Consider the following 26980-nt stretch of genomic DNA (forward strand, 5'->3'; position numbering starts at 1 on the left):
AATAGCAGACAACTTCGTGTCTGCATTTGAGATTTTCTTGTAAATACAACTTAATGGGAAGAAATCGTTAGCTGTGAAGATTGAGAGAGAGCTGTTACTGTTCACAGTAGATAAGCACTCCGTCTTCAGGCCACAAGTGGCCCATCGGGACCATCCGATCGCCGTGTCATCCTCAGTTGAGGATGCGGATAGATGAGGTGTGTGGTCAGCACACTGCTCTCCCGGTCGTTACGATGGTTTTCTGTGACCGGAGCCTCTACTATTCGGTCAAGTAGCTCCTCAGTTGCCATCATAAGGCTGAGTGCACCCCGAAAAACGGCAACAGCGCATGGAGGCACAGATGGTCACGCATCCAAGTGCCATCCACACCCCACAGTGCTTAACTTCGGTGATCCGACGGGAACCGGTGTATCCACTGTGGCAAGGCCGTTGCCCGCAATAGAAAAGTGACGATCAAAAAGTTTCCATTTGATGGTGTTGCTGCGCCGTACAAGCAATGCGACTCTGATGCGAGTATATATGCACCAACATTTAGGCAAGGGATTAGTGCGGCATTCATGTCTCTCCAAAGTGCACATGTTAGATGCAGACACATGAACTATGGCAACGTTATTACCAGATCGGTCCAAACAGGACCAAAGTGCTGTTATTCGTTTCTTAACTGCCAAAGGACTAAAACCGGTAGACACCCATCGGAGAATGAAGAATGTGTATGGGGAAGCATGTCTACCGAAAACCGCGGTCCGGGAAAAGTGCGAGAAGGGGTGCTGCTGCTTGATGATAACGCACGTCCCCATATCGCAAATGTCGTAACGCAGAAGTTACGCCAACTCAAGTGGGATACACTCGAGCACCCGCCCTACGGTCCTGATCGCTCACCAAGCGAATATAACGCTTTCTGTCCCTTAAAGGCCTTGAAGGGTCGGTTTCGTGTCGGACGAGGATGTGCAGCAGGCAGTTACTGACTTCATCACGCAACAAGACAGGGCATTTTAACCAATGGTTATCTTCAACCTTTTGTGTCGGTGGGACGGTTGCCTCAGTGGTCAGTGCAATTTGGTCTGATTCTCGACTGTACGACCTTCGAAAGGAAACTTTTTTAACGCCCCTTATATATTAAGTTCATCAGAAATAGACACATTTTGGGGTCGGATTTCTCTAACAAAAATTAAGAAAAAATCCAAATAAACACATCCGAAAATCGTTCACTTCTGAGTTACTAATGAAACTTTACATCCAACGCATGTTGAGGTAAAATCGAACAATGCTCAACAAATCGCATTAATTTCTTAGGTAAGAGAGTGATAATATTGATACATCTGCTGGTGCACTAATTCAATTCTTGATGGCGTCGCATTTCTATTGAGATACGTTTAAATTTGAAATTTGTGTTCGTTAGTCTGCCTGAAAGTTTCACGTGCGTACTAGCAGTCAGTTACCTGGTAAAAGAAAACTTTTGTTTAACCACGATTAGAAAGTCACTCCGTGCTGACGAAAGGCCGCACGACTGTATCAAAACGCGTTTCCGAAGAAGACAGATGGCACAAATTTTGCTGGTGTTTATGTGGCGTTGCTCACACGTGAGATATCCGTAGTACTACAAACGATGGTTTGAAGCAGTTCAGGTTGCAGTCGTATTTACAACCAGTAAGAATGCTTTCTGTAGACTGTCGAAGTAGATCCACGTATCAGTCACGATTATATCGCTGTAACATCTGATACATTAAGTAGTAATTCGGGAGTAGTTCATATCTCCGTATTATCTTCAACACGTACAGGTTCTTTCACAATGTGACCACCGAACGAGGGATAATGTATACTTTTTGATTGTTGCACAAACGTGTAAACTGTCGCTCGTATCTTCAGCCTCACTTGCACATGAGGTAACATTCAGAAGCAGCGTGAAATGTATCCTGATACTACTTAGGCAGATACTGCTGCTAATGACTGGGTGTATGGAAACGAGATGAAATCCAAATCGGCAGCCGAAAACACAGACGTAAGTGAACGTTAAGACTGCAAGTATCACGAGCCTAAATAATTCCTGATGAAAGAAAGCAAGAATCGCCTTATACGATCCAACAACATTGCAAAATAAAACTGAGATCTAGAAAGCAAGGTAATAGTTGCACTAGAAAGTCGGCGTAACTATGACTTCAGTAACGAAGTTCGAACAGCTTGATTCGGCTGCCATACCTGATATTTATTTTCGACAGAGAACTGACGGTCATTGCCACGTGACGTGTGTGTTGTGATTCATTGGCCTGCAGTAATTGCGGTTGCGGAAACATTAACCGAAAAAATAATGTCGCCAAAACACCCTGAGTGACGGGATATTAGAGGACGGAATAGCAAAGTTTCACATCCAGAATTAATGGGTGGACGATAATCGTCCTGGCAGAATTCAGTCAAGATACCGGCTTCAGCTTATCTTTAATCTTTGGGCCGCAATTGTATGTGACTGATTGGTGTCAGATATACAGGCTGTCAGGCGCATTTTGTCTGGTGTTTCGGGAGATATTTGCAGTTTAGTTTTCGCAATGTACAGATGAAGTCGGCCAAACAAAAGCTGCTCATCACGTGCTCCATGCAACGTCGAGTGTTAACGGAAAGCGCCGGTTTGTTTCCCGTTACAAACAAGATGATAATTAAAGTGAAATTCTGCGTGACTATTCGATGGAGTGGTCCCAAATTACAATCGTGCTGTTTTCGGTAGATATCAACAGGGACATTAAACCACCATGAATATCAAATACGTCAGCAGTGATTCAGGCGCTAACGCCATGCAGCAGCGCTACTCAGTCGCTGCTCGAGTTCTGGTTTATTCTTGCTGTTTTACTGTCCCTGTTAATACATATCGCTAAACCGAATACCGTACTATAATTTGGGCCCGCTTTATGGACTGGGCCCTAAAATTCCGCTTAAAAAATAATGTTGTTTGTACTGGGAAACAAAACGACGCTTTCCCTTGACACTGGTCGTTTGCATGAAATATGTGATGAGCAGTACTTATTGGCCGATTCCACCTACACATTGCATGAACGAAATTGATGATACCAGCAGAAACACTACAGAAACTGCGCCTAACGACTCTTAGGAGAGACACCCTGTTTATGAAACTTCCTGGCAGATTAAAACTGTGTGCCGGACCGAGACTCGAACTCGGGACCGTTGCCTTTCGCGGGCAAGTGCTCTACCAACTGAGCTACCCAAGCACGACTTACGATGTTTCTAGAATGAGATTTTCACTCTGCAGCGGAGTGTGCGCTGATATTAATCTTCCTGGCAGATTAAAATTGTATGCCGGATCGAGACTCGAACTAGGGACGTTTGCTTTCGCGGGGAAGTGCTGTTTATGTTCGTGCAGCACATCTTACAGATTCTACTGACACGAACCATATTCAGAACACTTTTTGAGACCAAATACTTGATAGGGCTGCAGCACTATTCAGGCCGTATTGTGCATGACAGATAGATAGGTCACGGACTTACGTGAACTGTACATGCCACTGACCACTTTCCTTTGGATTACTACTTGCAGGCCACGTAAAATAATTAGTGTATGTAGTAGACAGTGAGACTGCGAAAAAGACAGACTTTAACAACGTGTCATCATCACGACCTACAAAAGCGTTCAATATGGTAGGGGCTCAATGAAGGGTTGCAACAGTCTATGATACGACGGGAGGAAGCATTTGTAGAACCAATCGGAGAACAGTTTGAACGTTTGTTATTAGTTTAGGTCTTGAGAACGTGGTGAGTTTTCTTTCATTAACAACTAAAAATCGAAGGTTTTGCAGACAGATGTTTGTTTATAATTATTTCCTTATTTTTCTGTGAGGAAACAGCCATTTAGTATTTCTGACACGTCCTGTATAAATGATTGTTAGAAAACATCGGAAGCTATGTAAGGCTGTTCGTGGATGAAGCTTTCGTATATATGGAAAAAGCAGTGCAGTCGAATTGCAGCCATTTACGGGAAAGACTCTTAGTGCAGTGACTGGCAGCTGATATTCATCATAAGCAAATGGACAGACCCATTATTGCTTTATTACACTGTTGATGATCAATCGCAGAAACAATCATAATTGTAAAATATCTAGAAGAAGCGGACGGAGCGATTTGAAATGGAACGAGCATGTGAAGCTAGGTGTATGAAAGACATATGACAAATAGATTCACTGGTAGAATATTAGAGAAATACAGTACTCAAACAAAACCAACATTACACCGATTCAATGCAGTATTCTTACCACGGAGGATTAATAGAGAAGACTAAGAAAATCAGAAACAATCTACGACAAGAAAGGAAAAATAGGACGCGCTATAGAATTAATTAAATTGCTTGCAAATTGATATTCACACAGGTATCGAAAGAAAATACAAAATTGTAAACTTTGGCGGCCGATGGATGAATGTGTGACGCAGCAATGCAGTTTCACCGCGTAGCTGGAAAGGACAGTAAACTGGGGACACGATACCAGGAATACCTTGCGAATTTCATCCCGTGTACTCAGTTCGACAGTAATCATGCCTCGCAGACAGGCGTGTGGGCAATATCCACAAACGTCGGTATCTGAGAGAGGTTGTGCAGTTGGATTCAAAGAAACCGGTTTGAGTAATCGGCGAATAGCTCGACATTTGAACACGAGCCATGCCACTATTCGACGATAATGGCAGGAATTGGTGAACCGTGGCCGAACACATCGTCAAGAGGCAAGCGGAGAGAGACGACAGACCGTGAGGGCCGAGCAATCGTCAGAGAGGCTCTCAGAGCCCCGGATTCATCATCATCATCATCGATCTGACGTGCAACTAGAGCTTCACTGACCACGAGAACCATTAATAAGCGGCTCTCAGAAAAGGGGCTGAGATCACGGCTCCCCTTGCGCTGTCTACCATTGACCTCTGTACACCAACAACCCCGCTGCAGTGCTGCCGGGCACATTCGACCTCTCGTTGACTGGAGTAGAATTGTCTTCAGTTATGAGTCCCGATTCCAACTGATCTCCGTTACCAAAGCGGCTGACGCCCGCCATGCCGCGGACAACCAAAAGTGATGGTCTGAAGTGCCATTTCTTTTCATAGTAGGACGCTTTGATTGTAACCCGAGGCACCCTTACAGCACAGCTGTATGTCGACGATACTCTACTCCCCGTTTGGTTGCCCCTCCTAGCAATTCATCCTGGGCTTACAAAATTAGATCAGTACTAGACTAAGGAAGCCTTCTTTATGGAAATGCTTCAGAAAGAGCTCTGTCTGAACTTGACAGTCTTCAGTATCGCTGTCTCAAGATAAATGTTCGAGGGATGCGATCCACAACCATACATGCTTTGTTGGCTGAAGCAGTGGAACCGCGACGAGATTTTGTACTGGTTGTCTTCGCACTTGCCAAACCCTACCGTTGCCAGCAGGGCTGGGTCTTCCAACCAGCTCGGGTTTAAGACGGTCTAACGCGCCAATTGGGCAGAATTTGGCACGATATCCCTTGGGAGGACATCCAACAACTCTATCAGTCAATGTAAAGACCAATAACTGCTTGAGTGAGAGCCAGAGGTGGGCCAGTGCGCTGTTGTGAAGCTCCTGCTCTTGAATAAATCATCCAATTTTTCTCAAATTATCATTTGTTTGTCTGTACCTGTTCATGTACATCACATCTACCGATTTCCGACTCATCGGATAATTTCTACGTAGTGCGGCGGTTTCTTTTCTTTTTCTTCTTCTTCGTCTTACAGTGCATAAACAGCACATTTCGTCACGTGTACGTCTAGTTAGCGCTAGACTGAGTCCCAGAAATCCTCATCCAATGGCAGTGGCATATATTACATCTACATCTACATCTACATGATTACTCTGCAATTCACATTTAAGTGCTTGGCAGAGGGTTCATCGAACCACAATCATACTATCTCACTACCATTCCACTCCCGAACAGCGCGCGGGAAAAACGAACACCTAAACCTTTCTGTTCGAGCTCTGATTTCTCTTATTTTATTTTGATGATAATTCCTACTTATGTAGGTTGGGCTCAACAAGATATTTTCGCATTCAGAAGAGAAAGTTGGTGACTGAAATTTCGTTTTGCATGATGGTGTCGTTTGACGTTGAAATTCAGAGTTCGTTCAAAGAATAGTCAAACAAAGTCACTTCCTCCTACATATTTTGTTGACACCGACGTACATAGGGCCGAACGATCACCACGATAAAATAAGGGAAATCAGAGCTCGTACGGAAAGATGTAGGTGTTCATTCTTTCCGCGCGCTATACGAGATTGGAATAATAGAGAATTGTGAAGGTGGTTCGATGAACCCTCTGCCAGGCACTTAAATGTGATTTTTAGAGTATCCATTTAATGTAGAAAGACTGACGGTAAAATTAGTGAAATTGGAATTCATATAGCGGCTTGCTGATTGTCGTTTTCCCTGAGCACAGCTATAGGAAAACAAATAGAGCCAACTGGTCCCCGTGTTCTTAAAATAAGGCATACTTCAGAAAAGGACTGGAAACTGAACATGTTGGAGGAAATGGAAACATTCATCCACGGCCAGAAGTGGAAAAACGGTATCCAAAATGATATGACGGAGTTTAAGGAGTTACATTCCTTAGCATTTTCAATAATTATGAAAGAAAACTATAACTTACGGACCGTATCAAGAATATGACAGGCTATAATGTATTAACGTGTGCTAAAGATCACCCACTAAGTTCTTAATCACTGGAGTGTAGATTACGAGGTCCAACTTCAAACAAAAATATTAGATTCATAGGCAGAGTACTGCGGCTCTGAATAACACTAATGCATTCTATACGTTTTTTATTCATGAAGTTTTATCTTTATAATCTGCCTCCGCCGCGCAAGTTACAACTGCACATTTGTGCGGTATCACTCTGCCAGTTCGTATCCCGATTCTTATCCACTGTTGAACCAATGAGTGGAGAATGGGTAGTTGCTTTAAGTTCTTGATCATCAGATTCAGTTCCAGAGCTTTTGGTTAAATTCTAAATCTCACCCTAGTGTCCCCTGCTGTGGCACCAAGTGACACTGCTTGTGGTGATCCATCCGAAGGATAGGGGCGCTACACTCTTAATCCTCTCCCTCATCTCGTTCCTCGTGCTAGTCGAGATGGGTGGGCTGTTAAGTGGGCGGTAGATCCCACTGTTCACCTCCAACAACGCCGGCAAGCACATCAACAAGACTTCACGTGCAAATATCACAGACATGAACATTAACAAATCGTACAAAATCCGCAGAAATGGCGCCCAGTCTAAATTCGAGGTGGCGAAGTGGTCATCACACTGGAGTTGTTTTCGGAAGGTGTGCGGTTCACATTCCCGTCCGGTCTTCACCATCCACATTTTGATTACTTGTGGACTTCCGAGCTCGTTTCATATGAATGCTGAGATGGTTCCATTGAATAAACCACGGTCTACTCCCTGACTCATCCTTTTCCACTCTGAGCTTATGCTCGGTCTGTAACGACCGTCTCGTTGAAGGAACGCTAGACACTAGTCAAGGTTGCCACAAGTTTCCCCAAACGAAATTCCCTGATATTTCCCTGATGTCCACACAAGCGTTAGCATTTTTCCCTGACAAATTTTGAGATCTCAAAAATATGTAAGGACTTCAGTATTTCTCCCCAGTGTGAGCAAAAATCTTAAGTACTACCGTAAACATGACCTGTAATTAACTGTTTTTAGTTGGAGAAAGCAAGCCAAATGGTACATGTGTTTCATTAAGACCACTCTCGTTATTTTTTTACTTCAGTAAAACGAAACTTATTTGGTGACAAAAATGCACATTTCCCTGGAGTCGCAGGACAGATTTAAAATACCTTCACTGTTTTCAAAAATAACCTCAGAAAAAAAGTAGGCCTCTTGAAAGAAGTGTATAAGGCAGGGAAGACTTGAGTAAACCAACACTATAGGTGCCCGCCAATAAAATGTTGGTTCTACTATGTTCGTTATTGTCGGTTATTATCCACTGTATTATGCCTATTATTTTACAGGTATTGTGTGATTTTTCTTTCGAGAAATATATGAGTACATAGCTTACAAACCGCCAGCGACTGTCACAATTCTCTTTTTCTTACCGTCCATACTTTCTAATACATAAGCTACTTCCGAAACGCTAAAATGTACTACAAACAACAAAATGTCTGTAAAATGTGAGACAGTCACAATTCCTTAAATCCATCCCCGTGGGCTGTGGCCTGCCCAGGAGCACCGCAGTCCTCGGTCCACGGATAAACCACGAAAACTGCCGCATTACGTGACACACAAGACAAACCCGACCTCCGGACAGATCGGTGACACTAGATTCGATTGGCAGGGCCTGCACATTAGTGGAAAACGACGGGTTTCAGATCGGCAGGCCCGATCCGTTGAGATACTCGCAGAAACGGCCTGCGGGTTTGGCACATTGCGGAAATCCTCTCGTGTGGCCAGCTATTCATGTGTCACAGACACCATGTTGATGAAATGAGACCGGGGTGATCAATCCATGCAACAGATAATTTGCGCAAATACTCTGAGATTCAATACTAATGAGGATAGGTAGCAACTCACCGTAAACATAATCGATGAGTCGCAGACAGGCATGTAGAAAAGACAATCACATTCTCACAACTATATTTTCGGTCATATCCTTTGTCAGGAAACGAGAACACACACATATTCATACAATCACTCAGATACAACTCATGGACACATGACCGCCGTCTCTGGCCACTGTGTCAAGAATCTCTGAGAATCAAGTCCAAACAAACGACACCTCACGCCTCCCTGCCTCTCGCAGACAGCTGCTAGGCTAGCAGCAAGAAATGGTGGGAGCACTGAACGCAAGCTGGAGGGAGTGGTAGGAAGGGGAGGAGCAGCAAGACTCAGGGAGTAGGGAATCGGTGCACATGCTCAGCTACACCCAACCAGTGACGATGCATGACATCTCAGTAAACAAAGCATTTCATCTACTGAGACAAAAACGGAGATTTTTTCCAGTGTTTTTTTTCCAAATTTCCCTGATATTTCCTTGATTTCCCTGATATGTTTGGAATTCCCTAAGATCCCCTAATTTCTCTGACTTCTAGAACTTGCAGCAACCCTGCCAATCTTCATCAGAAATGCTTACACAAGCATTAGGCTACGAAATACCATGGCCTTCCTTAAAGCAATTTTGTAATCATTTTCGCATACGTTCATGAGATAGATCAGGATCACTATCCACTTTAAGTGATTCATGAAGTTCTTCGCATTCGTGGCTCCGGAGTGGACTATATTCCTTCTCTGGCTGCATAAGAATTATTCCAATTATACTAGCTTCCAGCACTCAGCCACTTAGCCCTTTCTCTGTTTCGGAGACAATAAGCCCTCTTGAAAGAATATTCCAAAATAATAATTGACCACAAAGCGAATTCGCTCCAGAAATCGACACCCGCGGTTGACACAATAGATTGTTGATAAGAACTTCATCATTGATAGCAAATGGCGTGAAACGTGGACTAAGAGTCATTCATCTGAAGTGCAACATTTTATTGACCCTTGGAATTTGAACTCTGGTTGGTTGGTTGGTTGGTTGGTTTGTGGAAGGAGACCAGACAGCGAGGTCATCGGTCTCATCGGATGAGGGAAGGACGGGGAAGGAAGTCGGCCGTGCCCTTTTGAAAGGAACCATCCCGGCATTTGCCTGGAGCGATTTAGGGAAATCACGGAAAACCTAAATCAGGATGGCCGGACGCGGGATTGAACCGTCGTCCTCCCGAATGCGAGTCCAGTGTCTAACCACTGCGATTTGAACTCTCACGGCTTCATTGGATGACTATAAATCGCATCCGATCAGGACATAGTTAATGAGTTGTTTCTTACGGTAGATAATGATTCTTCAGGAAAGAACAGGAAGAATTATACCGTAGTAAGCCTATGAGCAACACAATAGAAAAAAATGAAGAAAGTACTGAGAAATACACATAAGCAATAAAACACAAATAAAGGTTAATATATCTCTTTCCTATCACATAAACAACGAAGTTAATACTGTAAAATATATGGCTGTATCACGAGACAGGGGCAAACTCGGTGGTTACCGGCTTCCATGGTCTCAGGATAAAACTGTGGCCCAGTTATGTGATCATTGGTGTTAGACCTGTCTCAAGCATGGAGGTAAATTTAAATGTGTCGTTTTTGTGTTCTATATAGACAAATTCCTAAATGATAGACTTGTTTATACGTCTAGCGCATGCGTACTATTTAAAAAGTATTCCTCTAAATACAGTAAAATCTAGATTGTAAAATACATTGTATGCGTATTTCAAATGCTGGAATTTGGTGAACTGAATAACGTGCGAAAGGAAATATCTGAACACATTTTGGGCTAATTACTTACTAGACAGGGAAGAAAGCGTCAAGCTGCTTGGAATTAAGGACTGAGAATCATAGATTCTCATGAAGTTAACAGCCAGGTGACCCAAGATTTCGTCATGTAGTTATTTAAGAAATCCTTCTTGGTAGCTCTTTCAGTGGGAAAGGAGACAACATTTCTCATATCTCGCCAGCTGGGGGGTGGGGGTGTGGGGGAGGGTCGTAAACGACAATGGATAATTGCTCGTAACCAATCAAAAGCTACTGGCCAGGGAGGTAAAGTGGGCGTTTCTGATAAGTGGAGTAGTAAAACGTTTTGACTCCGTGGAGCCGCATGCTGGACGGAAATATGACAAATCGGACTAGCTAGCAAATCATCTTTCACTCTGCAGCAAAGCGTGCTCTATTTTGAAACTTCCTCAAAAATTGCAGCTGTGTACTGAACTGGGACTCCAGTCTACAACACATTTTTTTGTGGGCAATGGTCTTGCCGAGTGAGCTACCCTGGTACGATCTACCACCACAGCTTCACATACACCAGTAACGTTTTCTTATCGTCCGGAGACAGAAGCACTCCCACACAGACTGCGTAGCTCTTACTCTTTAAAAAATGATATCTGGGTCAGAACAGCCATCCGAAACTCATTTTTAGTTTGCCTTAAAGTACCCAACACTGCACACTTTACTACAAGGTGCAAAATTTATTCTGAGAACAGTCCCTTACGCAGTAGACATGCCGTTTTTGTTCTAGCAGTGCTAGTCTATCAAGATGTGCAGCAAAACTTCGGAGAAGTTTCTAAATTAAAAGTGAGGAACAGGCAGACAAAGCTGTGAAGACCTCAACAAGGTTGTAAAATCTAGGTTTGGTTCGCAGCCCGCATTTGATCTAGCAGAAGCTTCGAAACATGTTAATTTTAATGGAATGTCACTGAAAGAAACATATGGGGAAATACGAAAGCCACACTTTTGCTTTTCATATTGGAGGTCACCTGACTCGATTTTTTTCAACAGACATTTGGGTTGGACGAATTGTGCTCAGAAGTTAGTCAGTCCTAACGAGATTGACAGCATGAGGAAGTTTGCTGGTGAAGGTTGGTAGACTGTTATGAGCACTTTAGAACCTGTTCAAGACGAATAAAATGGTTGAAATGGCTCTGAGCACTATGGGACTTAACATCTGAGGTTATCAGTCCCCTAGAACTTAGAACTTCTTAAACCTAACTAACCTAAGGACATCACACACATCCATGCCCGAGGCAGGATTCGAACCTGCGACGGTAGCAGTCGCTCGGTTCCGGACTGAAGCGCCTAGAACCGCTCGCCACAGCGGCCGGCTCAAGATGAATAGGTTGGCTTCGTATACTGTGAGCAGACAAATTCACTGATATCTCGCCACGAAACTCATCGCTTCAACTATTCAGAGTAATGAGTTCTCCAGCAATTATGTAAACAGCTGACCATTAAAACTGCAACACCATCACGGCGACATGAAACAAAAGTGAAGGCATGAAGAAAACTTATATTCTTCGATAAGCAAATGACTAGCTTCTCATTGCTGCAGCACAAATTAGGTACGAGTAACATTCTGTACGTGAGGGAAGATTACGCAGAGGGTTTCTTATTCAGAAATCATTTTTGACTGTTGGTCATTCGTGAGAAGATTGCGTTATCGTTCCGCGTCATTGCTGCTCGCCTTAGTCGGGAAACCAAAACTATCGTGCGAATATGGAATCTACAGGTTCAAGGGGGCCACACCAAGCGCGATGCAGGATTTAGGTTGCCCTGTGCGATTACGCCCGAGAGGAGAGACGTGTCGTTCGTTCAGCTGTGCAGGAGCGAACAGCCAAGTCGTGTACCTTGAGTCAGGAAATGAACTTGCTGTCAGCAAGATAAGTAGACGTCAGATGACGTCTGAAACACCACGAGCTGTCAGAACAGTGAACATTGTTGCGGCTTCTCTTGACGCGACAGCAGAGTGAGGTGCGTAGACTTTGGTGTGCCTAAACACTAAAATGGACACGAGTGGTACTACATCATCGCTTAAAATGCGTGTCGATTTTCTGTGCAGTGTCCCAATGGACGAGCCCATGTGTGCGGGCTCCGAGGAGAACAGACTTTGCTCATTGCATTTATCACTGTTATACAGGTCAAGCACCTGGCTTATGATGTGTCTTTGGACATACAGAGCGATCACCACTGATTCGCATATCCGGTAATTTGGACAGCAGGAATTACATTTCTGACGTATTAAGGATGATGGTAGTACTTTAGGTTCGAGATTTTCGTGATGTTATCTTTCAACAAAGTAACACAAGACAGCATTTTGTCGATACCTATCTCGATACATAACGTGTTCGACTGTTCACATGGCCAGGACGTTCACCAGATCTCTTATCCACTGAAAACGTCTCATCCAGCGGTCATCAATCCGAAGATTGTTTCGAACACCTCAGTAGTTTACTAGGCATGGGCCTGTTGGAGGTGGTATGCCATCATCTTCTTCCGAGCTTTGAACTGACTCACCCGGCCATTTATAGAAGGGACCTACAGTTTGGATTTCGAACGACGGTGCACCTCGAAATTTTTCACATCAATGATCATTTTCTGAGGTACAAGAAGTGGTGAGGGACAGATTAAAATCCTAGAACTCGCCGGACATAGAACGCGGTGCTTTTGGATTTGCAGTCTTGCACTTCATCACTTTTTCTTGTTTTTCGATATGTTTTTTCGTCGTTTGGCGTAACTGCTTCTTCGTAGATATCACACGAACTACCTTCCCAGCATACAGTGAGCCACTGATTTTATGATATCTGGCTAAAAAGTGGCTCTTAGCAGTGAATCTTGATATTTCTTAAATATTTCCAGGGTATGGAGTACCACCTCCTCAATATACAGGGTAAGGCATTTAAAACTGTTTTTGGGAAACGCAAATCAGATTTAAAAAAAAAAGGTTATGATAAAAGTTGTTCGTCTCGAAGGGGAACATCCAGTAACATCAAACACGACCCCCGCCCTGCCTCACCCCAAAAGGGCGGGTTGGGGGGGGGGGGGGGGAGGGGTTAACTCTCTTTTTATTGGGGTTCCAATTCTCCGGGAAAAAATGCGTAAGTTTTGTATTTAACGTCTTCCGTTGGGTGACGGGTAACGCTGTAATCGACAAAAATCAAAATGGGTTAAAAATCTTCGAAAAATCGTAATATCTCAAGAAATACATATCAGATTAGGACTCCAGAACATCAGAATGGCAGTTATTCTGAAACCTTCATTGAGAAACTGGTTTTTCAAAGTTAAAAATACATTAGTTCTCGACAAATCGCGCGAGATTCAGGAATTTCGCAAATAACTTACTGTTTCAACAAGAACAACGTGGCGACTACTCAAAACCGTTAGAACTTTCGCAATTGGATGTATCAACAACAAGCGGCCTGTGGTAATTTTATTTCAAAGATACTTTTCTCTGACTAATCATCTTTTACGAATCGCGATGAACTGAATCGTCATATTAAGTGTTATCAGTCATTTGAAAATCACATTGTTTTGTATGTTAACGGGGGGCCTAGAAACGACGGCGAGACGCCGTCCCCGCCGCAGCCGCAGTGTCGCCCCACACCGAACCACTCTTTCAGGGTTATTGTGCGGTTCGGCCCCCGGTGGAACACCCCCTCCCTCCTCCCTCCCACGGAACGTCTCACACCAGACGAGTATAACCCCTATGTTTGCGTGGTAGAGTAATTGTGGTGTACGCGTACGTGGAGAACTTGTTTGCGCAGCAATCGCCGACATAGTGTAGCTGAGGCGGAATAGGGGGAACCAGATGGAATACCGCCTAAAAACTATCCACAGACTGGCCGGCTCAACGGACGGCGACATAAGACCAGCGGGCGGGTTCGTGCCGGTGACCAGGCGCTCCTTCCCAATCCGGAAAGCCGTGCGTTAGACCGCTCGGCTAACCGGGCGGGCTTGGTCAAGGTGAGTCGAGCGTCAACCGTGAGAGAAATAACACCTATAATGTGGACAATATAATGAATTATGTTTTAGCCAGTTAATTTTTTTTCTATAAAACAATTTTTCACTAAATATTTTACTGTAACTACCTTTTTAACCTCCTGGGATCCTAATATAATGCGTATTTCTCGAGATATCATTTTTCGACAGTTTTAACCCATTTCGATTGTTGTTGATTATAGCGCCATCCATAAGCAACGAAAAAAATGTTAAATTCAAAAGTTAAATATTTTATCCCGAAGAATCGGAACCTGCAGTAAAAAATCATGGTTCCTATTTACGGTTTCGAAGTTGATCCACCTCCAACTTTGTGTCATTTGATGTTCCTCTTCAAGGCGGACAACTTTTATTGCAACTTTTTTAAATCCTATTTGTAATTTTGGAGGTATTTGCAAAAACACTTTTAAATGCCCCATCCGGTATATTGCTTTTGGCTAATTACTCTTTGAGAGAGAGACGTCCCAAGTTATCTCTGTCCAGTTTAACTGACTTCGTATTGCCACAGTTGTATTTCAACATGCGTCTTTGCGCATCACGTTCGTCGTGTCACTGATAACGGCTGTTGACTCTATTGTAAGTATTCTCTTTCCAATGATCCTCCGTGCTCACCTGCAGTTTGAATCCGTGGCAAAATGTCTTACACATCTGTGATTTATTCGCAGACTATCGAGGGTGACACACAGCCCTAAAAGGACGCTAGTATTTTTAAACTCTTTCTGTGCAGTAAAATGGCATCCAATCTTGTCAGCATATGAATGTTAGCGGACTGTTGTACATAGTAATGGTCTTCTACTAGGGCTTTATTAGTGCGTTGTGTTACGCTTGTAGATACCTGACAGTGGCACTTAGGCCGGAACTACAACAGCACAATAAAATCAGTTACCGCCAAAAGAGGAAAACGATGTTATTTAAGAAATTTATGGAAACTCTAGACACACATTACAAGAAGTTAATGAACGTTAGTTTAATACTTACTGCTGTAGCCGAAACAATTATTTCATCAGAGAGATTTTACATAGAGTTTACAAAAGTTTATAGTGTAAACCTGTATTTAAAATTACGTCAGTCTCAACATGAAATTTAGAGAAAAAGTAGCATGTAAGTACAGCGTCGCAGAAAATGAACAGTTTATTGTTGTAGACGAAAAGGACAGTGATTTAACAAAGTTTTTAAGTATATAGTAAAGGTTCCTGCAGGTATGAATACGGCAAATGAAAATAATATATCTCTAGCGAAATGGGGCAGCTGCTAACGAGAAAACGAATTTTTTGGCCGAACGAATATAGCAACATGATAGAGTATGCCAAATTAAACGAAAATACTGAAAGAGGTCGTCGTGACGATGTGAGAGGATACCATGAAACACACCAGAATCAATAGGAACCAATAACAGTATTAATTTAGAACTACTGGATGGATAACAGATTTGAAGACAGATGGCAGATAGCACAACAGGGAGAACGTTATACCATCTTTTGAGCTCTTATTCTGATCATCTGAATTAAAGTATTGAAATGTAATGATTGGATCTTTAGGGATGAAATCAATAAAACTGCAACATGAAAAGATTACCGTCAAAAATGTTAAATGTGCAGTGTAATGAGAATATAGCTATCACTGAAAATTTAAAATTTGTACCTGATCAGGACTAGAAATTATATTTCCAGGCTTTCACGATCAGCTCCGTAACTATTAGGCTACCTCAGCAAGCCTCCAGGCCTGACTTTCATTGTAACGATATTTCCACCTACGTTTTGCGGCGACTGTCGGTTTTATTGACTGAAAACTAGCAAACGCGGAAATGCTTCGCAATTGCTAAATATGTACGGAAATTGCATAGACATCCTAAATGCCGTGCCCCCTCTCTCTGCTCATATTATCTTCTCCTCTCTCTCTCTCTCCCTCTCTCTCTCTCTCTCCCTCTGTACATCTCCTGCTCCCCCCATCTCTCTGTGCATAACCTCCTCCTCCTCTCTCTCTATCTCCATCCACTCCTCCTCCCTCTGTATCTTTATTTCCGTCTGAATGTTCAGTAGAGGATCGTGTGAAAATTTGAAGATCAAAAACGGCTTGAGTACTATGGGACTTAACATCTAAGGTCATCAGTCCCCTAGAACTTAGAAGTACTTAAACCTAAGTAACATAAGGACATCACACACATCCATGCCCGAGGCAGAATTCGAACCTGCGACCATAGCAGTCGCGCGGCTCCGGACTGAAGCACCTAGAACCGCTCGGCCACAGCGGCCGGCAATAAAAATTTGAAGTAAATCCGTCAAAATATTTTCTAGCTTAGAGTTTCGTGTAAAAATTTGTAGTTTCCCTTTGTTTATTACAATGTATTTACATATTCTATATAATTGTAAAACAGATTTTTTTAATGAAAACATGTGACAGCAGAACTGTGAAACTGGAGGCATTTTTTTATTTTCATTTCCATACCAAGGGTACCAATACCATCTAGACTTACGAACACACACACACACACACACACACACACACACACACACACACATACACACACACAATAATCATCCAAATCAGTCGAGCCGTTCTCAAGAGAAAATCTTTCACAACTGATTTTAATTTCCGAAATTTCCAAAAATTTGATTTCGTGCAGACCCTGTCCTGACAATTGCGAGCACAACAAAGACAAAAACCAATCAAATCTGACGAGCCATTCTTAACTGATGTTTCATACATGCAGCAACTGATGTTAATTTCCAACTTTCCCGTTGGATTTTCCAAAAAAATTCTTTCATCCAAATCTTGTCTTGACAATAACGAACATAACAATAAAATTCAACCAAATTGTTCATGCCGTTCGAGCTGATGATCTTTCTCACACGGGGCATATGATTTTTATTTATACAGATATTTTAAAGCCGTTTCGGCAATTACAAGAAGGTGAGTATTATTCTCACAAAACGCGTTTCATTTTATTGTAATAAACCATAACTGGCCTGTAACGAAATATATTTATAATATGGCTTGCTTTCTAGATGGAAAAACAGGCCTAACTGGCCTAATTCGTGACTGCTGTTTGCGCTTTACTACTTAAGTGAAATGAAAGTGTAGTGGTGGAGTTGAAAAAATGGTTCAAGTGGCTCTGAGCACTATGGGACTTAACATCTTTAGTCATCAGTCCCCTAGAACTTAGAACTACTTAAACCTAACTAACCTAAGGGCACCACACACATCCATGCCCGAGGCAGGATTCGAACCTGCGACCGTAGCGGTCACGCGGTTCCAGACTGAAGCGCCTAGAACAGCACGGCCACACCGGCCGGCGGTGGAGTTGAAGATGTAAGTGGTAATTAGGTGGGAGGGGAGGGAGCAAATATGAGAGAGTAGTGAAACAAGGTATTGGAATGGAGACTGAGTTGGTAATAAGATGAGATGGAGGAAATTAGTTGAGCAGAAAATGAAGGGGAGAGAGAGAGAGAGAGAGAGAGAGAGAGAGAGAGAGAGAGAGAGCGCTTTTTTCCATTACATGATTTCTTCAGCTATATCATAAATCCAAAACATACCGTAAGTAACGTCAACACTTGCTTATCTATTCAGAAAGCAAATCACATTCTAAATGTTTCATTATGCATCACTGGTGTTTTATTTCAATAAAATAAAACGCGTTTAGTGATAAAATACGCGTTTTCCTATGGTTGCAAAGTTGGATTTAAAATATTTTCAGTAATTGTAAAGCAACTACGAGATATGGCCACACAAAGATTTTAATGATGGTATTTTCCTTGAATCACAACTGCGATGTCTCGCTACAACGTGGAACCAGTCAGTTGATTTGAAATTATACTACATTTTCTCAGCAACAACTATGGCAACATGTTTACACTTAAGTTCGTTTAATATAAAATACACACACACACACACACACACACACACACAAACACACACACACACACACAGAGTTTTCAGAGTTGTCTATCAGTTTGTATTTGAAGTTTTTTCAACAATATCATTTTACCCTCATCACAATTTTTTTGTTATCAGTCTTCTGACTCGTTTGATGCAGTTCGCCACGAATTCCTACCCCGCGCCAACCTTTTCTCTCAGAGTAGACTTGTAGCCCACGTCCTCAATTATTTGCTGGATGTGTTCCAATCTCCATCTTTCCCTACAGTTTTTGCCCTCTACAGCTGCCTCCAGTGCCATGGAAGTTATTCCCTGACGTTTTAACAGGTGACCCTTTCACCCTGTCCCTTTTTCTTGTCAGTGTTTCCCATAAATTCCGTTTCCTCGCCGATTCTGCGGAGACCCACCTCGTTCCTTACTTTATAAGTCCACCTAATTTCCAACATTCTTCTATAGCACAACATCTCAATTGCTTCGATTCTCCTCCGTTCCGATTTTCCACAGTCTAGGTTTCAGTATCATACAGTACAATGTTGTGCTTCAAACGTAAATTCTCAGAAGTTATTTTCTCAAATTAATGCCTATGTTTGATACTAGCAGACTCCTCTTGGCCAGGATACCCTTTTTGCCAGTGCTAGTCTTCTTTTAATGTCCAGCTTGCTCTGTCCAACATCGGTTACTTTGCCGCATAAGTATTAGATTCCTTTACTTCATCTACTTCGTGATCCCCAGTTGTGATGTTAAGTTTCTCGCTGTTCTAATTTCTGCTACTTTCGTCTTTCCTCCACTTACTCTCAATCCATATTCTGTACTCATTGGACTGTTCATTCCATTCAACACATCCTGTAATTACTCTTCATTTTCACCGATGATAACAATTTCATCAGCGAATAATATCATTGATACCCTTTCACCTCGAATTTTATGCCCGTTCTTGAACTTTTCTTGTATTTTCTTTTTTGCTTCTTCGCTGTATAGATTGAATAGTAGGAGGAAAGTCTGCATCCCTGTCTTACACCATTTTTTATACGGGCACTTCAGTCTTGACTTCCCAGTGTTATCGTTCCCTCTTGGTTCTTGTACATACTGTATACTACTCGCCTTTCACGATAGCTTACCCCTATTTTTCTCAGAATTTCGAACATCTTGGACCATTTTACATTGTCTAACGCTTTATCCAGGTCGACAAATCCCATGAACGTGACTTCAAATTTTCTTTAGTCTTGCCTCCATTGTCAACCTCAGCGATAGAGCTGCCTCTCTGGTCCCTTAACCTTTCATAAAGCCAAACTGATCATAATCTGACAGATATTCAGTTTTCTTTTCCATTCTTCTGTACATTTTTCTTGTAAGCAACTTGGATGCATGAGTTGTCCGGCTGGTTGTGCGATAATTCTGTCACTTGTCAGCTATTGCTATTTTCGTAATTATGTGGATGATTTTATTCCAAAAGTCCGATGGTATATCGCCAGGGTCATATATTCTACACAACAGCGTGAATAGCCGTTTCGTTGCTACTTACCCCAACGATTTTAGAAATTTCAACTGAATGTTAGCTGTCGCTTCTGCCTCAATGGATCTTAACTGGTCCAAAGCTCCTTTAATACCTGACTCTAACACTGGCTCCTCTATCTCTTTCCTGTCGACTCCTGTTTCTGCTATCACGTCATCAGACAAGTCGTCCTCTTCACGGAGGTCTTCGATGTACTCTCACCATCTGTTCACTCTCTCCTCTGCATTTAGCAGTGAAATTCCCATTTAACTCTTAATGTTACCGTCCTTACTTTTAAGGTTACCAGAGCTTGGCTTGATTTTTCTATATGCTGATTCAGTCCTTCCGATAATCATTTTTTTCGACTTCTTCACATTTTACATGCAGCCATTTCGCCTTAGCTTCCTTGCACTTCCGATTTATTTCACTCCAAAGTGACATGTACAGGGTCCGGAATAAAACCTCTTTTATTTTAATAGGTTGTCACAGAAAAACTAGCTGTGATAGAGAAAAATTACTTTTATTTATAAAAAATAATACTTTGCCGTTTTGGATTATTTGGTTATAAAAATATTTGCTAAATGACGTCCTCCGTTATTGACACATTGACGAAGTCTATTCCGAAGGTTCTCTATACTTCTTCGTATCATTTCTCTTGGAATGGCTGCTACTTCTTGGGTAATGGCCTCTTAAAGTGCTTGCAGTGTTATGGGACGATGTTTGTACACTAGAGCCTTTAAGTGTCCCCAAAGAAAAAAATCACAAGGCGATAAACCAGGCGAACTTGAGGGCCGACCAAAGTATCCTCGCAAAGAGACTAGATGACCAGTAACCAACTCGTGCGACATTTCCGTAGAACACCGAGAGGAACCACACTTCTTGATCTTCATGATGTGCGGTAAACTGATTTAGAGTAGACTGAAGGAAGGTCTCTAGCACGAGACAATAACGTCATGTGAGGGGTGTGTAATGGTTGCTGACGAATTTCACGATGGTTTTCTGCAGCCCAGTTCCTGATAAGTGGAAATCAGCCTCATCCCAAGAAATAAACAAGACGTCAGGTGGAGTGTTTTGAAAAATTTCCTCACACGAAGCTATGATAGTTTCAAAATCTCTTTCACTTAATTCCTGAATAACTATCATTTTGAAGGGGTGCATATGAAGTGCTCCATGAAGAGTTCTTCTTACACTCTTATCAGATAATCCCAATGCAGCTGTATGTTTAAGTGCTGAACACATTAGTGATTGTTGCACAGAAGCACCTCACACGCGCCACATTTTCCGGCTTTATTTCTGAAGTTTGACGCCCATAGCTGAATAGTTTTTCTGTCCGGAATACGATCATGTCGGCCAAGTTCGAATCGTCTCCGAAGCGCTTGGTGAGTACTGATCACAGGACCAACGTAACGAATAAACTCCTCCACAACAGAGGCACGACGCTCACCAAGCCACACCATGGCGCCCACAGAATATGGTACGTACACCGCTTTCAAACGAAGCGCACTGCACATCGGTATCCTCACTACAACTCGCACGTCGGCTACGTCAAATGCGGGAGGTTCATTGCCGGACGCTGTATTTGAATATTCCTGAATTTCCCTGAGTATTTTTGTACTTACCTCTTTCGACAATCAACTGAAGTGCTACTTCTGTTAGCCATGGTCACTTCACGGTTACCTTCCTCGTACCTATGTGCTCATTGTGTTGCGTTGGGGTTGGGTTGTTTGGGGGAGGAGACCAGACAGCGAGGTCATCGGTCTCATCGAACTAGGGAAGGACGGGGAAGGAAGTCGGCCGTGCCCTTTCAAAGGAACTATCCCGGCATTTGCCTGGAGCGATTTACGGAAATCACGGAAAACATAAATCAGGATGGCCAGACGCGGGATTGAATCGTCATCCTCCCGAATGCGAGTCCAATGTTTTAGCCACTGCGCCACCTCGCTCGGTGCTCATTGTGTGAAGAGCAAGATACGTAACACATGACATAGCAAATGTGCTTGAGGCTCACTGCCGAAACTAGCTAATAGCACGGGTTTAATAAAGCGCAATACAGCCTACAATGGACAATGTATTGTTTTATGAAAAGGAATCGAATCGTTAAGTTTTCACCCCCCAGAAAACTTTATTTTTACCCCTGAGGGGGTAATTAGCCCGAGGATGGGACTACTGATCTAAGTACACTCCTGGAAATTGAAATAAGAACACCGTGAATTCATTGTCCCAGGAAGGGGAAACTTTATTGACACATTCCTGGGGTCAGATACATCACATGATCACACTGACAGAACCACAGGCACATAGACACAGGCAACAGAGCATACACAATGTCGGCACTAGTACAGTGTATATCCACCTTTCGCAGCAATGCAGGCTGCTATTCTCCCATGGAGACGATCGTAGAGATGCTGGATGTAGTCCTGTGGAACGGCTTGCCATGCCATTTCCACCTGGCGCCTCAGTTGGACCAGCGTTCGTGCTGGACGTGCAGACCGCGTGAGACGACGCTTCATCCAGTCCCAAACATGCTCAATGGGGGACAGATCCGGAGATCTTGCTGCCCAGGGTAGTTGACTTACACCTTCTAGAGCACGTTGGGTGGCACGGGATACATGCGGAAGTGCATTGTCCTGTTGGAACAGCAAGTTCCCTTGCCGGTCTAGGAATGGTAGAACGATGGGTTCGATGACGGTTTGGATGTACCGTGCACTATTCAGTGTCCCCTCGACGATCACCAGTGGTGTACGGCCAGTGTAGGAGATCGCTCCCCACACCATGATGCCGGGTGTTGGCCCTGTGTGCCTCAGTCGTATGCAGTCCTGATTGTGGCGCTCACCTGCACGGCGCCAAACACGCATACGACCATCATTGGCACCAAGGCAGAAGCGACTCTCATCGCTGAAGACGACACGTCTCCATTCGTCCCTCCATTCACGCCTGTCGCGACACCACTGGAGGCGGGCTGCACGATGTTGGGGCGTGAGCGGAAGACGGCCTAACGGTGTGCGGGACCGTAGCCCAGCTTCATGGAGACGGTTGCGAATGGTCCTCGCCGATACCCCAGGAGCAACAGTGTCCCTAATTTGCTGGGAAGTGGCGGTGCGGTCCCCTACGGCACTGCGTAGGATCCTACGGTCTTGGCGTGCATCCGTGCGTCGCTGCGGTCCGGTCCCAGGTCGACGGGCACGTGCACCTTCCGCCGACCACTGGCGACAACATCGATGTACTGTGGAGACCTCACGCCCCACGTGTTGAGCAATTCGGCGGTACGTCCACTCGGCCTCCCGCATGCCCACTATACGCCCTCGCTCAAAGTCCGTCAACTGCACATACGGTTCACGTCCACGCTGTCGCGGCATGCTACCAGTGTTAAAGACTGCGATGGAGCTCCGTATGCCACGGCAAACTGGCTGACACTGACGGCGGCGGTGCACAAATGCTGCGCAGCTAGCGCCATTCGACGGCCAATACCGCGGTTCCTGGTGTGTCCGCTGTGCCGTGCGTGTGATCATTGCTTGTACAGCCCTCTCGCAGTGTCCGGAGCAAGTATGGTGGGTCTGACACACCGGTGTCAATGTGTTCTTTTTTCCATTTCCAGGAGTGTAGTTCTATGTTTGCAATTTTCATAACACGATAACTCGTAAACTACTTGCATTAGCTTCCTGCAACAAACACATTCTCTCTATTGACATTCAAACGGATATGGCTATATATATTTTTTTTACACAACGGTGTACAGATTTTCAGTTAAAACTGACTGCGAGATAGAAAGTGGTCTGCTATGAAATTTGTGGTTTCGTGTTCTTTCTCGCAATCAGTTTTAACGTACACATCAGTGCATTTAAACCATAAACAAAATTGTTCATCCACTCATATTCTTTCTCCTTGCGTACGATTTTAAACAAAACCTGTATACACAGCAGTGCACTGTTTTATTTTTTTCATTGCAATCAGTTTTAAGAGGTACGAGAAATGCTGTATTTACGGAAATTGGAAATTTGTGGTAAGTACTATGGGATCAAACTGCTGAGGTCATCGGTCTCTAAGCTCACACGCTACTTAATCTAACTTAAACTAACTTACGCTAAGGACACACACCCATGCCCGAGGGGGGGCTCGAACCTCCGACGGGGGGAGCCCCGCGAACCATGAGAAGACGCCCTAGAACACGCGCCTACCCCGCGCGGCTGTTGTATTTAGGGGTTATCGATTTACCATCAGAATACTACTGTACAATGGAATCTGATTCATTCGAAACTTTGCACTAATACCCGTTCACAGATTAAGACTTTGATGAATACTGTCATTGAAGCTACTATCCTCGCAGATACAGCAGTTCGAGAGGTTTTTCTGTACGCCTTATATTAATGATATCAACCGATTTAACAATTCATCTTAAGTGAATTCATTTCACAATCGAAGTTTAGTTTGCAGTAACAATAAACAAGGCTCAAGGTGAAACTTCCTGGCAGATTAAAACTGTGTGCCAGACCGAGACTCGAACTCGGGACCTTTGCCTTTCGCGGACAAGTGCTCTACCAAATGAGCTACCCAAGCACGACTCACGCCCCGTCCCCACAGCTTCACTTCTGCCAGTACCTCGACTCCTACCTTCCAAACTTCAAGGCTCAACGTCAGAGAAAGAGTGGGGAAGAGGAAATGGAGAGGAAGGGGGCGAAGAAGAAAACGGACAGAGAGGGGTGAGAAGGCGAAGGGGAGAGACATTGGGGGGGGGGGGAGGGGGGGACGAAGAGATGAGACAGGAAGAGGAGGAGGCGGAGGAGGACGAGATAGACAAAGAGAGGGAGGAAGAGGATAGAAAGAGAGGGGGAGGAGGAAATGACAGAAAGACGGGGGAGAAGGAGAGTAGGGCGTTTATACAGTTCCCATACATATTTATCAAATGCAAATCTTTGCTTGCTTCGCTACTCTAATATAAAAATAAGAGTGTCTCATAACTTACCATACAAAAATAACTATGGGAAGTTCGAACTCTGCAATATATCATGCCGTTACAGCGAAAAAAATCTGTATCGACCAGACAGACAGGTCCTTTGACCTGAGATTTAGGAACGAAGGAAGAAAGGAACATTTGAGTTTGCGTCCTGTCGAAAGCGCGCTCATTAGAGACGGTGCACAGTTTCGGAATATTTCAAGGATGGGGAAGGAAATCGATCGTGCCCTTTTCGAAGGAACTTTCCCGGCATTTGCCTGGAGCGATTTAGGAAATCACGGAAAACTTGAATAGCCAGACAGGGATTTGAACCGTCTTTCTCCCGGAGGCAAATCCAGTGTGAGACTTAAAGAGAATATTTACGCCAGCAATAAAACAGCATAAGTTTATATATACTAAAGGAGGGAAATAATATTACACACATCAAAAAAAGTTTTGCATCATCCCGGTTCCCAGAACTGAAGACAGATGTTGACTGTGGATATTGTGTCACAGACACAGTCCCTTTGATGTTCAGAGATGTCACTAAACCCGCCCAAAGATGTAAACAACCATGCATGAGCAGCGCCTATTAGACGGAGGGGGTCCGACAGCCAGTCAGTTCCTCATTCCACCAGGAAGGAGGTTGTCTGTAGTTCAACATTTCTAGACGGTCAATACCGCGGCTCGATCGCGTCCGCATCGTTACTTTGTGCCAGGAAGGGCACTAAACAAGGGAAGCGTCCAGGCGTCTCGGAGTGAACCACAGCGATGTTGTTCGGACATGGAGGAGATACAGAGAGACAGGAACTGTCGATGACATGCTTCAGATGGTTCAAATGGCTCTGAGCACTATGGGACTTAACATCTGTGGTCATCAGTCCCCTAGAACTTAGAACTACTTAAACCTAAGGACATCACACACATCCATGCCCGACGCAGGATTCGAACCTGCGACCGTAGCAGTCCCGCGGTTCCAGACTGTAGCGCCTAGAACCGCTCGGCCACTCCCGCCGGCTGACATGCTTCGCTCAGGCCGCCCGAGGGCTACTACTGCAGTGGATGACCGCTACCCACGGATTATGGCTCTGAGGAACCCTGACAGCAAAGTCACCATGTTGAATAATGCTTTTCGTGCAACCACAGGACGTCGTGTTAAGACTCAAACTGTGTGCAATAGCGCAATAGGCTGCATGATGCGCAACTTCACTCCCGACGTCCATGGCGAGATCCATCTTTGCAACCACGCCACCATGCAGCGCGGTACAGATAGGCTCAACAACATGCCTAATGGACCGCTCAGGATTGGCATCACTTTCTCTTCACCGATGAGTGTTGCATATGCCTTCAACCACATAATCGTAAAACGTGTTTGGAGGCCAGAAGTGGGACAATCTGGACCAACAGTGCCTTGATGAACTTGTGGATAGTATGCCACGCCGAATACAGTCATGTATCAATGCAAGAGGACGTGCTGCTGGGTATTAGAGGTACCGGTGTGTCCAGCAATCTGGACGACCACCTCTGAAGGTCTCGCTGTATTGGTGGTACTACATGCATTGTTTGGGTTTCATGAGCAATAAAAAAAGGCGGAAATGACGTTTAAGTTGATCTCTATTCTAATTTTCTGTACAGGTTACGGAACTCTCGAAACCGAGGTGATGCAAAACTTTTTTTGATGTGTGTAATTCCTCGATGTTCTGGTATTGTGTTTAGTTAAACGCATGGGCGTGTATTCACCAAATGCCGCCCATAGATATGATCCATATATAATGTCACATCGCTTAACTCATAAGTCGATCTATTAAAAATACTTTTACTTGTTTTAAGATCATAGCATAATCTTTTTTCCCGTATTGTTGCATCTCAAAATGGCCTTTGTGGGCAGGAAACGGTTATGATTGTGTCACGAATAAACGGAACTTCATAATGAGGCAATCACCATTCTCATTAAACGGAATTTACTCTTTTTCTCATTACAGTTTTCCCACAAAGCCTTGGTTCATGTGAAGACTGGCTTCAGCAGATATCCTCATCAAAGCCCGTTCATGTTCAAAAATCCCAGACATGTTCCGAATGGACTGACAACCATATGCAATTTGTTCCTGTAGTTTATCGACACTACCAACAGTGCTGGAATATACCAACGCTTTTAAATACGCCCCTCACAAAAAGTCCAATGGGTTTTAAGTTGGGGTACCAAGGTGACCTGACACTGGCGAACATACTGGCGAACGCTATTTATCAGCACTGTACTTAGGTACCCGGAATTATGATAAAATGAAACGAGGAGAGTTATCACTTTGTAATTTACATCTCACTATCCGTGTTT

General features: G+C 43.7%; 1 protein-coding gene and 1 pseudogene across 2 annotated transcripts in view; both read right to left on the bottom strand.

Moving 5' to 3' along the window:
* Window positions 1-26980, bottom strand: part of LOC126475304 (uncharacterized) — a 598246-nt gene that overhangs the window by 259419 nt on the left and 311847 nt on the right. The window lies entirely within an intron of this gene.
* Window positions 317-434, bottom strand: LOC126476213 (5S ribosomal RNA; annotated as a pseudogene).

The sequence above is a fragment of the Schistocerca serialis genome, chromosome 4, assembly GCF_023864345.2.
Source record: "Schistocerca serialis cubense isolate TAMUIC-IGC-003099 chromosome 4, iqSchSeri2.2, whole genome shotgun sequence".
NCBI lineage: Eukaryota > Metazoa > Arthropoda > Insecta > Orthoptera > Acrididae > Schistocerca > Schistocerca serialis.